Source organism: Rhipicephalus microplus, chromosome 7 (genome assembly GCF_043290135.1).
Source record: "Rhipicephalus microplus isolate Deutch F79 chromosome 7, USDA_Rmic, whole genome shotgun sequence".
Taxonomy (NCBI): domain Eukaryota; kingdom Metazoa; phylum Arthropoda; class Arachnida; order Ixodida; family Ixodidae; genus Rhipicephalus; species Rhipicephalus microplus.
This window is the reverse complement of record NC_134706.1, coordinates 3,168,672-3,181,268: the sequence shown is the minus strand read 5'-3', so window position 1 is coordinate 3,181,268 and position 12,597 is coordinate 3,168,672. Positions and strand designations below refer to the sequence as shown.

Sequence of the window (12,597 nt, the reverse complement as noted above, 5' to 3'; positions counted from 1 at the left end):
TACCTAAAGGTAGCATATACAGTAACTTTAGCGTCGGCTAAAGTCCCTGAAAAAAAAACTGATGTAGCGCCATTCGTGTCAATGTACAGGCTCCTCTCCCTTCGCGTGCATAGCAGATAGTAAACGACGATAGTTGAGGGGCTGTACATGGTTTTGAGACGTTAAACCTCACACTACAATCAATCACTGCTTTGAGCTTTTCACCGTTGTACTCCCGAAATGGAATCTAGCGCTCGTAAGAACACAGCCTCAGAGATTTGTGGCTGACACACGCAGTATACGTTTGAACAGACGCTGACCAATGCAGTACCACAGTTGGCCGCCTCAGCAGCATCGAAATTTAGAGTTCTGGCCAGATCGGTCGTGTGCTGCCGTGTCCCATTCCTCGCATTCTTCGCTCAGATTTCAACCGTGACGACAGAATTTTGAGGAGTCGTCTCGCACGTGCCATGGACGTGGCGGAGTAGCAGGATCCACGAGGCTGCTGAGGAACAACGCAAAGAGAGTCCAGCAGCAGCTGCGTCGCAGAGCGAAGTTAAGCCTAACGAGGTGCTCTCCGATCGTGAAGAGAGTCCAGCAGCTGCGTCGCAGAGCAGAGTTAAGCCTGACGAGGTGCTCTCCGATCGCGAAGAGAGTCCAGCAGCTGCGTCGCAGAGCAGAGTTAAGCCTGACGAGGTGCTCTCCGATCGCGAAGAGAGCCCAGCAGCTGCGTCGCAGAGCGTAGTTAAGCCTAACAAGGTGCTCTCCGACCGCGAAGAGAGTCCAGCAGCTGCGTCGCAGAGCGTAGTTAGGCCTAACAAGGTGCTCTCCGATCGCGAAGAGAGTCCAGCAGCTGCGTCGCAGAGCGAAGGTAAGCGGTGCTCTCCGATCGCGAAGAGAGTCCAGCAGCTGCGTCGCAGAGCGAAGTTAAGCCTAACAAGGTGCTCTCCGATCGCGAAGAGAGTCCAGCAGCTGCGTCACAAAGCGGAGTTAAGCCTAACAAGGTGCTCTCCGATGGCGCGGAGAGTCCAGTAGCTGCGTCGTAGAGCAAAGTTAAGCCTAACGAGGTGCTCTCCGATCGCGAAGAGAGTCCAGCAGCTGCGTCGCAGAGCGGAGTTAAGCGGTGCTCTCCGATCGCGAAGAGAGCCAAGCAGCTGCGTCGCAGAGCGAAGTTAAGCCTAACGAGGTTCTCTCCGATCGCGAAGAGAGTCCAGCAGCTGCGTCGCAGAGCGAAGTTAAGCCTAACGAGGTGCTCTCCGATCGCGAAGAGAGTCCAGCAGCTGCGTCACAAAGCGGAGTTAAGCCTAACAATGTGCTCTCCGATGGCGCGGAGAGTCCAGCAGCTGCGTCGTAGAGCAAAGTTGAGCCTAACGAGGTGCTCTCCGATCGCGAAGAGAGTCCAGCAGCTGCGTCGCAGAGCGGAGTTGCCTAACGAGGTGCTCTCCGATCGCGAAGAGAGTTCAGCAGCTGCGCCGCAGAGCGCAGTTAAGCCTAACGAGGTGCCCTCCGAAGGAGGACGCAAGTTTTGGTCGCGGATGCCGGAGTGTCGCCATCGACGTAGTCGTGCGCGTGGATCCACTATGCTGGAGCCGGGAGACCAGCTGCGGTACGAGTGGCGGTATGGAAGACCAGGATACATATAGACCCCCTCTGCAGCTCGGTAGTGGCATGGCTCTAAGGAGTAAACACAACTGGTAGGTATGTATCAGCTATATTGGCTTGCGTGTAGACGAATTCCACTGGAAACACGTCACGAAAAAGCAGTGGCGCTGTTTTCGGGTGTTTGGTATTGCTTGGTAGGCAAAAGCTGCGGCGCCTACCGCAGTGTCTGCTGTGTTTTCGCTGGTACGTGCGCTGTTTGTGGCCGTGCAAAGAAGAAAGAGTGTTGTAACGACGAACTTTTACGGTTATTTGCACGGGAAGGCACAAGAAAGATGGACCAGGTCTTTTTTTTTTTAAGTTTTCTGTTGACGAAAACCGTCGAAGATCAGCCGTAGCTGTGAAACGCGAGAACTTGCCTTCGACGCCGCTTCATCGGATATGTTTTGGAGTGGCTTACCCATAAAAAGCGATTAGCTCTCTCAAGTGTTGGAATAAGCCATGGAATTACGGTTTTTTTAATGAGCCGTTGAGGAGTATCGAGCACGTTTACCTCAAATCACGTTAACATTCTGGATAGCATTGCCATATGCGAAGCATTTTTCACGGTTGCCATTGTTGATATAACTTCATAAGTCTTCGACACATCAAAATGATATCGCCATACTGGCGTGAACTAAAGGTGTAACTCGGTCATCAAGCCAACGATCGAGCACTGTGTTTCTTTCTGCGTGGATACTGTTTATTAAAGTAACAGCGAACGAAAGGATGACTTAGACCTATGCTTTTTCTTATTATATGTGGCTGCGAGAAAACACCTGACACAAGTGTATCGGAGAGGGCTGTTCTGGCTGTGATGCGCTTCACTAGATTTTCACATCTGTGTGAATTCACAGAAAAACATTACGCGGGAAACTTGCTCAGTCGTACGCATTTCGCGATGTCGGCTTGAGCGTGCATGCGAATTGAGCCGCGGACCTTACAAGTACGTAACCTTATTGTCCACAGCATTATGTTGAAGCATTATCGCAAGCGCATTGCGGATGAAAGTGTCACCGAGGTTGCTCTGGTCAATTACATGGATAAATTCTCCGGAACATTTATTATATGCGAGGATTTATCGCAAGGATTCATGGTCACGTAATTTCACACCGCACATTTGCATATTGTACTCTAAAGCCTTTTGCTGAACTGGGTCTACATTTCATTAGTACAAATTAAAGTGTGCACGTGTGACGTAGGCTGCAGCAAAGACTGTATGACACTTCGCAAATGAGCTACATTGCCGCAGTTAAGATACCTCATATGTTTTGATAAGGTTCTCAAAGCTAAAACTACATGTCAACCGCTCATGTGTTCATTTCAGCAGCCACTGCAACTTCCTCTGTTGCGGCCACCGCTGCACCGTGACGACACTCAGCGCCTACCATGTTTACAAACATGAAATAGGTCTATGTATTGTGCCCCCACCCCCACCCGTCTCTCTGAAATTGTCGGGCCTGACCTGCTTTGTTTAGGATGCGGGGGTCATGCAGTGTTTTTGGCGATAATAGGTATAGTCTTCATGGAGGCTCTCTAGGCGATAATGGCGGGCGGGTGCCCCTGGCGTTGCATTCCTCGTGTAGAACTGTTAGCTTCCAACAATGTCCTCCGAAAGCTGGGGACCAATTAATGGTCGGTCGTTCTAAGCAGTACGTCACTGCTTGATTTTTTTTAATCGATCGCAATCCTTTGCTCCCGCGAGCAGTGGGGGAGGTGGCTCGCTGCGTTGGCGCTTCCCCCTCCCCATTGCATGATTGAGAATCCTGCACATGAAAATTATTAACGAAAAATGTTAGGGTTCTGCATTGAACTAACGCCTAATCAATGTGCGATCAACTAACCAAGCATTGCGATGACCGCTCAGGACGCGTCTTCGAACGGTCGCTGATCCCAGTCGGCATGCAGACGCAGCTACGGAGGTTCATTGTGTTCGTAGCGGCCGCAAAGGTAGCGTTTGTTGCGGTCGCCCGCTCTTTCCGCCATTTAGCGGGGTCTGCAAAAGAATGGTGCATTAGGCACGCGCAGTGGCGGCAAACGCTAACGAAAAGCTTTGCATACGTTATTCTAAAATTACCAATTAAATCACAGCTTTAAAAAAAGTGAGACGAAAGCATTCTGGAAGTTAAACTTAGAGCGTGCAATACAAGGAAGAAGTGTAGTCGGAACATGTTGGCTTGTGGACGCTATAGGCGTGCTGGCTCTTTATATCTTTATTCCCCCTTGAGTACAGCAAAGATGTAGCTCAGCTTATATTATGAACAGCTCTGCAGTAAAATGAAATGAAGCAGGAGCAATGCGGAGGCAGTGACTTCAAAGGAAGGGCTCATCAAAGCGCCTTTTTTTTTCTTTTTTTTTCTATGGCTGGTTATTTGGCTATTATTTTTGCTAGTGATGGCTATTTTTGTTTAAATGTGGCTGGCGACTCGGCTTGTAGATCAGCTATATGAGTTCCAGTATTTGCATATGTCAGCTGCTAAATATTGGTTAGTTATACATTGTATGGGTTAACGTTGACGAATGAAAACGTTTCGCATTGTGTCGTTATAGATTGTCAACTTCCGCTGGTTATTCGAATACACCGCTGTACTCCTGAAAGACTACAGTGTTACTGTAGTTCACCTTTTAACTGTTCTATTGCAGATCGGGAGTGGAGGAAGCAGTGGGATCACTGCTGACCATGTGAAGCGCTCACCTGTGCTGACCCTGAAATGGGCTTCTTCGCGGGACTACGTTTCCTGAGAAATGAAGGTCCTTCTTCCTCGGTGTCACGTCAATGCCGACGGAAGACGCGGCGTGTCGGATCGGAGGTGGGTTCACTCTCAGTGTCGATTATTGCGATAATGTATTTATTAGCACCGTTAGCGGTACACGCTGCCGGTGTAGTAATAAACGCAATCCCGGCTGCGGCGGCTGCATTTCCGATGGAGGCGGAAATGTTGTAGGCCCGTGTGCTCAGATTTGGGTGCACGTTAAACAACCCCAGGTGGTCAAAATTTCCGGAGCCCTCCACTACGGCGTCTCTCATAATCATATGGTGGTTTTGGGACGTTAAACCCCACAAATCTAGTAGTAAACGCATTTTACTGTTGAGGCTGCGATGCAAGCCATCCATGTAACACCTACACTTCACCATTTTTGACCTCAGTTTTAGTCCTCTGCAAAACGAAGGCATCCCTTGCGAGCCGATTCCATTTTATTCCTGCGAGGTTCATGATTTCGTCATTCCATCAAACTCTCCACCTTACCCGACTGTTTCCTGTCCCTCGCTCGATGACCATTCTATTGCCCTTAATGTCGACCGTGTGTCCGTACAACGCACAATCCGGACAGGTTTATTTCTTGAGCTTGACGTAGACCAGGATATACCCACCCATTCTATCGCCCTCTGATTTCGCAACGATGTCCCAAATAATTGGTACATATAAAATAAACCCGGTTTGCTAGTACACCTTATTGATCGAAATGGCATTGTAAAAAGCTGTGGTTGTACACGCAATGTAGCAAGCGTGCAACTATATCCTTTCATTTCTCAAGTAAACTCGACTGTATACCGCAACATCCGTATCCTGAAAAGGAGGAAAACAGAAGAGAGTGAAGCGCCGAGGCATTTCTCTTCTGCTCCCTTTTCACGGAACGCCACAGTCAAGTGTACTTCAGCAATGCAAGCACCGACTCGCCCAAAAAGATGTGCTTTTGGAACTAAATCTATTGGAGCCTGAACCGACACTCGGAACGCTGCTATGTGTCCGCATCCTGACTACGGCTGTCAAGCATTAAGTGATTGCTTGTTGAATACGGTAAATATTGAAGATTATATGTAATTACGAAAATGTGCGCACACTTTTCAAACATTCTTAGTGGTGCAAACCTAGAAAAATTACAACTGCGAGGCGGGGGAACATCTTGCCATGGTGGCCATTTTGTTTTCATAAATAAAGCAGGTTTTAGTTTTACTTATATAAAAGCCGAAATGTAGCCTTGAAGTCAATTTGAGGAGGAAAAGAGAAACGAAAGGACAGGGAGGTTAGTCTGTTTTCAGACCGGCTGGGTATACCTTGGTAACCATTTTTGTTTTTCTTTCTTAAATTTTTTTATAGAACAATGATTTCCCAGCTCACGTAAAAGCATTGTTCTATTGAGTCTTTTCTGAAACCGATTGAGTGGCAGTTCCAATTTGAATGGTCTTACTCAGCTGAGTGATATCGAACGTCATTACACGTTAGAAATGTAAGCATTAAATAGCTGAACCCGCTAAATTTAATTGCAAGTAATTCAGATGTATCATCTCTGAGAGAGAAATTTCGCGGTGATGGGGGAGAGGTAGACTTGCAATGGGTGTCCCTTCAAGCACAAGGGGCGCCCCCTTCATGATGTACGCCACTAGTATCTATCATTGTATAAGCTTCTCTTAAATGTGTAACATGCGCATTGTTCGTTTACATTATCTTGAGGTGCACTTTGTTTTTGCCGTCTTGTTCGGAAAAGTGACCTTGAGGGTGTGGGGATTTTAGAGCTGTTTGTGTTTTTCCTCCGTCCCACGCCCTTACTGCGTAACTATGTGCCAAATTAGCTATATTGTCACGATGAGTCAAAAGTACTGGGGGATTTATTAAACCACCAGGTAGCTAGCACTAGGACGGTGCGTCAGTCGTGGCTGGCTCTCGAGCAAAGAAGCACGTGATCTTCTTTTTTCCTCCAGATTGAAAGCCGCTCTTGCTGTCAACCCACTACGTGCTGGTGGCATTATCCCCCCTTCCGAAAATAAAAAAAAAACAAGTACCAAAAAGAGGAAAGGAAAGTACATAGCAGCACCGCGATGCTACTACATAGGCACGTGAAAAAAAAATGGAAATTCGGATGAATTGAAAGTAAAAATTGAAGAGCGTGCCAATATAGGAAACGTCAATGAACGAGAAAGTAAGTTCACAAAATAAACAAAAAATACAAAGAACGCTGTACGGTAAAGGAAAAGTTACGAACAACGCGCAATAAATGGTTTCATGCGCAACACAAGAACGACGTCCGGCCTCAGCCGTGTCCTACTCCGTGCAAGGGGTGTTGAGTCCGGAACCACTTCGTAGTTCACGTCACTGACGCGGCGTAACACTTTATATGGGCCAAAGTACCGGCTCATTTTCACTAAGGCCACGGCGGCGGACGGGCGTCCACACCCAAACTTGATCTCCGGGGCTGTAAAACACTTCTCTGTGGCGGGTATTATAGCGTCGTGCGTCTGCCTGCTGTTGCTGGCCGATGTGCAGTCGCGCGAGCTGCCGGGCTTCCTCAGCACGCTCTGTGAATTCTTCGGCGTCTGTTGCCAACTCGTCTTCGTGCTGACACGGTAGCATTGAGTCTAGCATGGTCTCCACTTCGCGGCCGTAGAGAAGCCGAAATGGCGTGAATCGCGTGGTCTCTTGCACGGCGGTATTATACGCGAAGGTCACGTAAGGTAAGATCCGGTCCCATGTTTTGTGCTGTACGTCGATGTACATTGAGATCATGTCTGCGAGGGTCTTATTCAGTCGTTCGGTAAGTCCGTTGGTTTGCGGGTGGTACGCAGTTGTCCTTCGGTGTCTGGTGTTGCTCAGTTTGAAAACTTCGTCCGTAAGCTGCGCCGTGAATGCCGTCCCTCTGTCCGTTATTACACTGGAAGGAGCACCGTGTCGTAACACGATGTGGCGCATGAAAAATTGTGCTACCTCAGAAGCCGTGGCTCGTGGGATCGCCTGGGTTTCAGCGTAGCGTGTCAAATAGTCGGTCGCGACGATCACCCATTTGTTGCTGTCCGCAGACATAGGAAATGGCCCGAGAATGTCCATGCCGACTTGGTCGAACGGCGTGCAGGGTGCTTCAATGGGCTGAAGCAAACCAGCTGGCTTAACAGATGGTTGCTTTCGGCGCTGACATTCCCGACAGCTCTTGACGTACTTCTTTACGCTTGCTGAAAGTCCTGGCCAATGGTACCTCTCGCTCACTCTGGCAAGTGTCCTTGAGTAGCCCAGATGACCGGATGTGGGTTTGTCATGGCAAGCGAAGAGGACGTCGTCTCGCATGTCTCGAGGAACCACCAGGAGGTAAGCACGATTGTTCGAACGAGCGTTCTTCTTGTACAGCACACCGTCTCGCAGGCAGAACGACGTCAACGAGCGGGATAAATGACGTGGTATGATTGCGCCCTGGCCTTCTAAATGATCAATGATTGGACGAATCTCTGCCTCATCTCGCTGTCGTTTGCTCAAGTCTGATGCACTAACGGCGCCCAGAAAGCCTTCGTCTTCCTCTGCTTCCTGACTGACGACATGAAGGGGTGCGCGTGACAGTGTGTCAGCGTCTTCATGCTTACGGCCGGACTTATGGATGATGGTGACATCAAATTCCTGCAGCCGCAAGCTTCACCATGCTAGCCGATCTGAAGGGTCGCGCAGGCTTGCCAACCAACAGAGCGCGTGATGGTCCGTCACTATCTTGAAGGGACGACCATAAAGGTACGGGCGGAACTTGGTGATTGCCCACACGACTGCGAGGCACTCTTTCTTCGTAGTGAAATAATTCGCCTCGGCACGGGGTAGAGAGTGGCTGGCGTAGGCTATCACTCTTTCGATGTCCTCTTGACGCTGAACGAGCACTGCACCGAGCCCAATGTTACTAGCGCGGTATGGACCTCCGTGTCAGCATCATCGTCGAAATGAGCGAGAACGGGCGCTGATTGCATGCGCTGTCGCAGCTCATCAAAAGCTGCTTGTTGCTCGTTTTCCCAGACAAACGGCGTGTCGTCCCTTGTGAGACGAGTCAGAGGTTCTGCTATCTGTGAAAAGCCATGAATGAATCGGCGATAGTAGGCGCACAAACCAAGGAAGCGCCGGACGGCTTTCTTATCGGCAGGAGCTGGTAATACGGCAACAGCGGCAAGCTTGTCCGGATCGGGACGAATTCCTTCGGCGCTAACTTCATGTCCAAGAAATTTTAGTTCTTTATAGCCGAAGTGGCACTTCTGTGGCTTTAGTGTGAGGTCCGCCGATCGGATAGCCTCCAGCACGCTGCGCAGGCGGTGAAGGTGCTGCTCGAACGTGGTAGAGAAGACCACCGCATCATCAAGGTAGACAAGACAAGTCTGCCACTTGAGCCCTGTGAGGACAGTGTCCATCATTCGCTGGAAAGTTGCCGGTGCTGAACACAAGCCAAAAGGGAGCACTCGAAATTGGTATAGGCCGTCTGGAGTCACAAAGGCTGTTTTCTCACGGTCTCACTGATCTACCTCGATTTGCCAATACCCGCTTTTGAGATCGAGAGAAGTGAAATAATGGGCACGACGAAGTCTATCCAGCGAATTGTCGATACGTGGCAGCGGATACACATCCCTTTTCGACACGTTGTTAAGCTTTCGGTAGTCGACGCAGAAGCGTAGCGACCCGTCCTTCTTTTTGACAAGTACGACTGGAGATGACCACGGGCTGTTAGATGGTTCAATAACGCCATCGTCAAGCATCTCGGTGACTTGCGTACGTATCGCTTCACATTCTTTGGCCGACACGTGGTAGGGGTTCTGGTGTATCGGACGTGCGTCCTCGTACGTGATGATCCTGTGTTGAGTGATAGACGTCTGGCGGATCTTTGAGCAAGTTGCGAAGCAAGACCTGAACTCGAACAAGAACGCTCGTAGCGCAGTCTGGTTAACGGTGGACAGATCAGGATTGATGTCAATATTACTCATTGACGTGTCGGCGGTATCCACTATTTCCGACATGAGACAGTTGGTGACGTTTGCTACTTCGTGGGCAAACGCTATCAAAGTGCCATGGAAAAGATGTCGATGCTCGTTGCTAAAGTTGGTTACGAGCAATTCAGATCGGCCATCACGAAGGTGTATTACACTTCTAGCTACACAAATGCCTTGCTGCAGGAGGTGTTCTAAATTTTTCTCAGCCACCACATCGCCATCGCCCAAACCACAGCATGTTACGTCGACTAAAACACTTGTTCGTGGAGGAAGCGTCACACGCTGTTCAGAAATACGGAGTACGTCGACACGCCTTCCACCATCCTGCACGTTGATTGCTCGCTGGGCTGAGAACGTGATGCGGCGCTCTTGCAGATCAATGATAGCTCCATTTTCTTGTAGAAAGTCAACTCCCAGAATGACGTCACGGGAACATTCGCGTAGAACAAGGCAGCTTGCTACGAATGTGTACCCTTGAATCTGTACTCTAGTTGTGCAGGCACCCAGTGGAGTAATGACGTGGCCACCAGCTGTCCGAATCTGCGAGTTATGCCACGGCGTGATGACTTTCTTCAGCTGCGTTGTCAGTTTCCCGCTCAGTATGGAATAGTCTGCGCCGGTGTCCACTAACGCATTAACTGCACAACCATCAATTGTCACTGCTATGTCGAGTGAAAGTCGGCCATCCTTTGCTGCAGTATGTGATGTCGGACCGGTTTCTGTACAGTTCTGCGTCAATAGGAGGTCTTCAGCGCTTCGACGTTCAGCGACCCCGCCCCCAGAGGTCGCTTGGGCTAGTTTTCCCGGTGGGGGCTGGGAGAGACCATGTGGTAGAATACCGCTGGGGCGTTGATGAAAATCGCCTCGGTGATGGCGAGCGCGACTGGCGCCCGGCAGATGGTGGTGCATGCTGCTGGGAGAGGTAGTTTTCGATGTCGCGCGGTCTCTGGCTGTAACGGGGTGGCGGTGAGTACGCAGAGAAGCCACGAAGCCCAAGACGGCGATATGGGCACTGGCGGTACAAGTGATCAGCTTCTCCACAGTGAAAGCACAGAGGCCGGCGATCAGGTGTGCGCCAAACATCAGACTTTCGAGGAGACGTGCGCCGATCGTTGATGTACTGAACTGGTTGCACTGAACGATGGGCGACAGAAGCACTAGGGACAAAGGCCAACGGTGGTGGCGTGTACGTGCCTTCGTAGTACGGTATGTGCTGCGCTGACTGTAGTGAAACAGCAGGAACAGGATGGACAAATAATGGCGGCGATGCAGCAGGGCGTTTCAAGGCTTCCGCGTAGGTTGTCTCACAGCGGTATTCAGCAGGAGCTGGCACAGCTGTATCATGAGTCAAGGTGCCCCGGAGGGCCTGGTGCAGCTCATCCTTGATCACAGTTGCAATAGAGTTAACTGTAGGATGAGGTGTTACACCAGCCTTTTGTAACTCTTCACGTACTATATCACGGATGAGTTCACGTAGACAGTCGTTGTTGGTTCTAGTGGCGGTGAAAATGTCGGCAGTAGACATGCCACTGACTTGCCTGTCGTATTGGTTGGATCACTGCTGCAGCATTTTTTTCATTGTCATGGCCTCGGACAAGAACTCCGCGACCGTCTTCGGAGGACTTCGCACGAGGCCGGCAAAAAGCTGGTCCTTGACACCGCGCATCAAGTGACGCAACTTCTTGTCCTCCGTCATTCTTGAATCTGCCCGTCGAAAGAGGCGCGTCATGTCTTCGTCGAACGTGGTCACAGTTTCGTTTGGCAGCTGGACGCGGGCCAGAATAGCTCGTTCAGCTCGTTCTTGGCGATCAGCACTGGCATAGGTCTGCAGAAGCCTAGGAGATAATTCGGGCCACGTCGTCAGCTTTTCCTCCGGTTTTGATACCACGTACGTGCCCCGTCTTCGAGATAGAAGTAGATACGACCCAGTTTCGCCGCGTCGTCCCACTGATTCAAGGTGGGTATACGTGCTCGAAATCCGCCAACCAGTCATCAACGTTCTCGTGCTCCGAGCCATGGAACGTCACCGGTGCGCGTGGGCTTTCCAACGTGTAGCGGTTCGACGTCGTGCTTCCCGTGCCGGTTGCCGAGGTTTGCACCGAAGCGCTGGTCATGTTTGTCGACGTGGTGGGAGCAGTATCGTCGGCTCCCGGAGGCAATCCCCTGATTCGGCGGCTGGTCCGATGCACGGGAGTATTGACTGGCACTGGACTCGTATCGCGGCTTCCTGGGGGGGGGGGGGGGGGTCTGCAGCATCCGTGAGACTACCCAGCACCTCCACCAGTTTGTCACGATGAGTCACAAGTACTGGGGGATTTATTAAACCACCAGGTAGCTAGCACTAGGACAATGCGTCAGTCGTGGCTGGCTCTCGAGCAAAGAAACACGCGATCTTCTTTTTTCCTCCAGATTGAGAGCCGCTCTTGCTGTCAACCCACTACGTGCTGGTGGCAATATATAGCTCAAAATCAAACTTGAAGCTCCTCCCTCCCCCCCCCCTTTTTTTATTGCACTCGCAGCGGTGGCTTATAGTGGTTACGATGTTCGGATGCTAATCCTAATGAAAAAAAAAAACACAGGTTTTCTCTCGGTTGCGGAGGTCTCATTTAGTTGCAGAAGAAACGCTTGAGGCCCCCCGTGTCAGTGAGCTCTCAAAAACCCCAGGTGGTAGAAATTATCCAGACTCCTCTGCTACGACTTCTCCCTAAGTTCGAGCCACATTGTAACGTTAAACCCCGTACAAAAACCAAATGGATAAACCAGCTTCTTGTTTTATTTGCTCGAATGAGGTGCTTGGCTATTTCAGTGGCAGTCACCAAGGGACACTCTTCCTTCTATATTAAGAACTTCTGGTCATGCTTCCGGGCTTCTTTCCCGTTTTTTTTTTTCATAGCAAAGAACTAAATTGGCAGAGAATGAATGGTTGTTGTTGAGGTTAAGGGTTATACATGCGTTGAATACATATGACATGAGCGTGAGTTTAAGATAAGGGCCAATAAACGGGGAGAATAATTGTTGAAAATTGATTGAGTGAGCAGGTCCACGAGGCGGGGGAGAGGAAAGGCCTGAACGCCCGAGCGTGGGAGACACAGGCTCTGCTGCAGTATCAATAAAGTTGTTAGGAAGTAGCCAAGTTCATTCAGGCGGTTTGGATGAAGTGGAGCATACGCTCTGTGATAGAGTACTGAGATTGCTAGCAGATGGTATTCATTTGAGCAGCTGGAATCGTTGTGCCAGGTGGCGGAGCGAATCTCAACCAC

At 50.1% G+C, this 12,597-nt stretch overlaps 1 long non-coding RNA gene across 1 annotated transcript in view; it reads left to right on the top strand.

Moving 5' to 3' along the window:
• LOC142767221 (uncharacterized) overlaps nt 1-12,597 on the top strand; it is a 57,165-nt gene that overhangs the window by 7,079 nt on the left and 37,489 nt on the right. Inside the window, exon 2 of the long non-coding RNA XR_012884784.1 lies at nt 4,261-4,427. This is a non-coding gene — a long non-coding RNA (uncharacterized LOC142767221). The remainder of the gene's footprint in view (nt 1-4,260; nt 4,428-12,597) is intronic.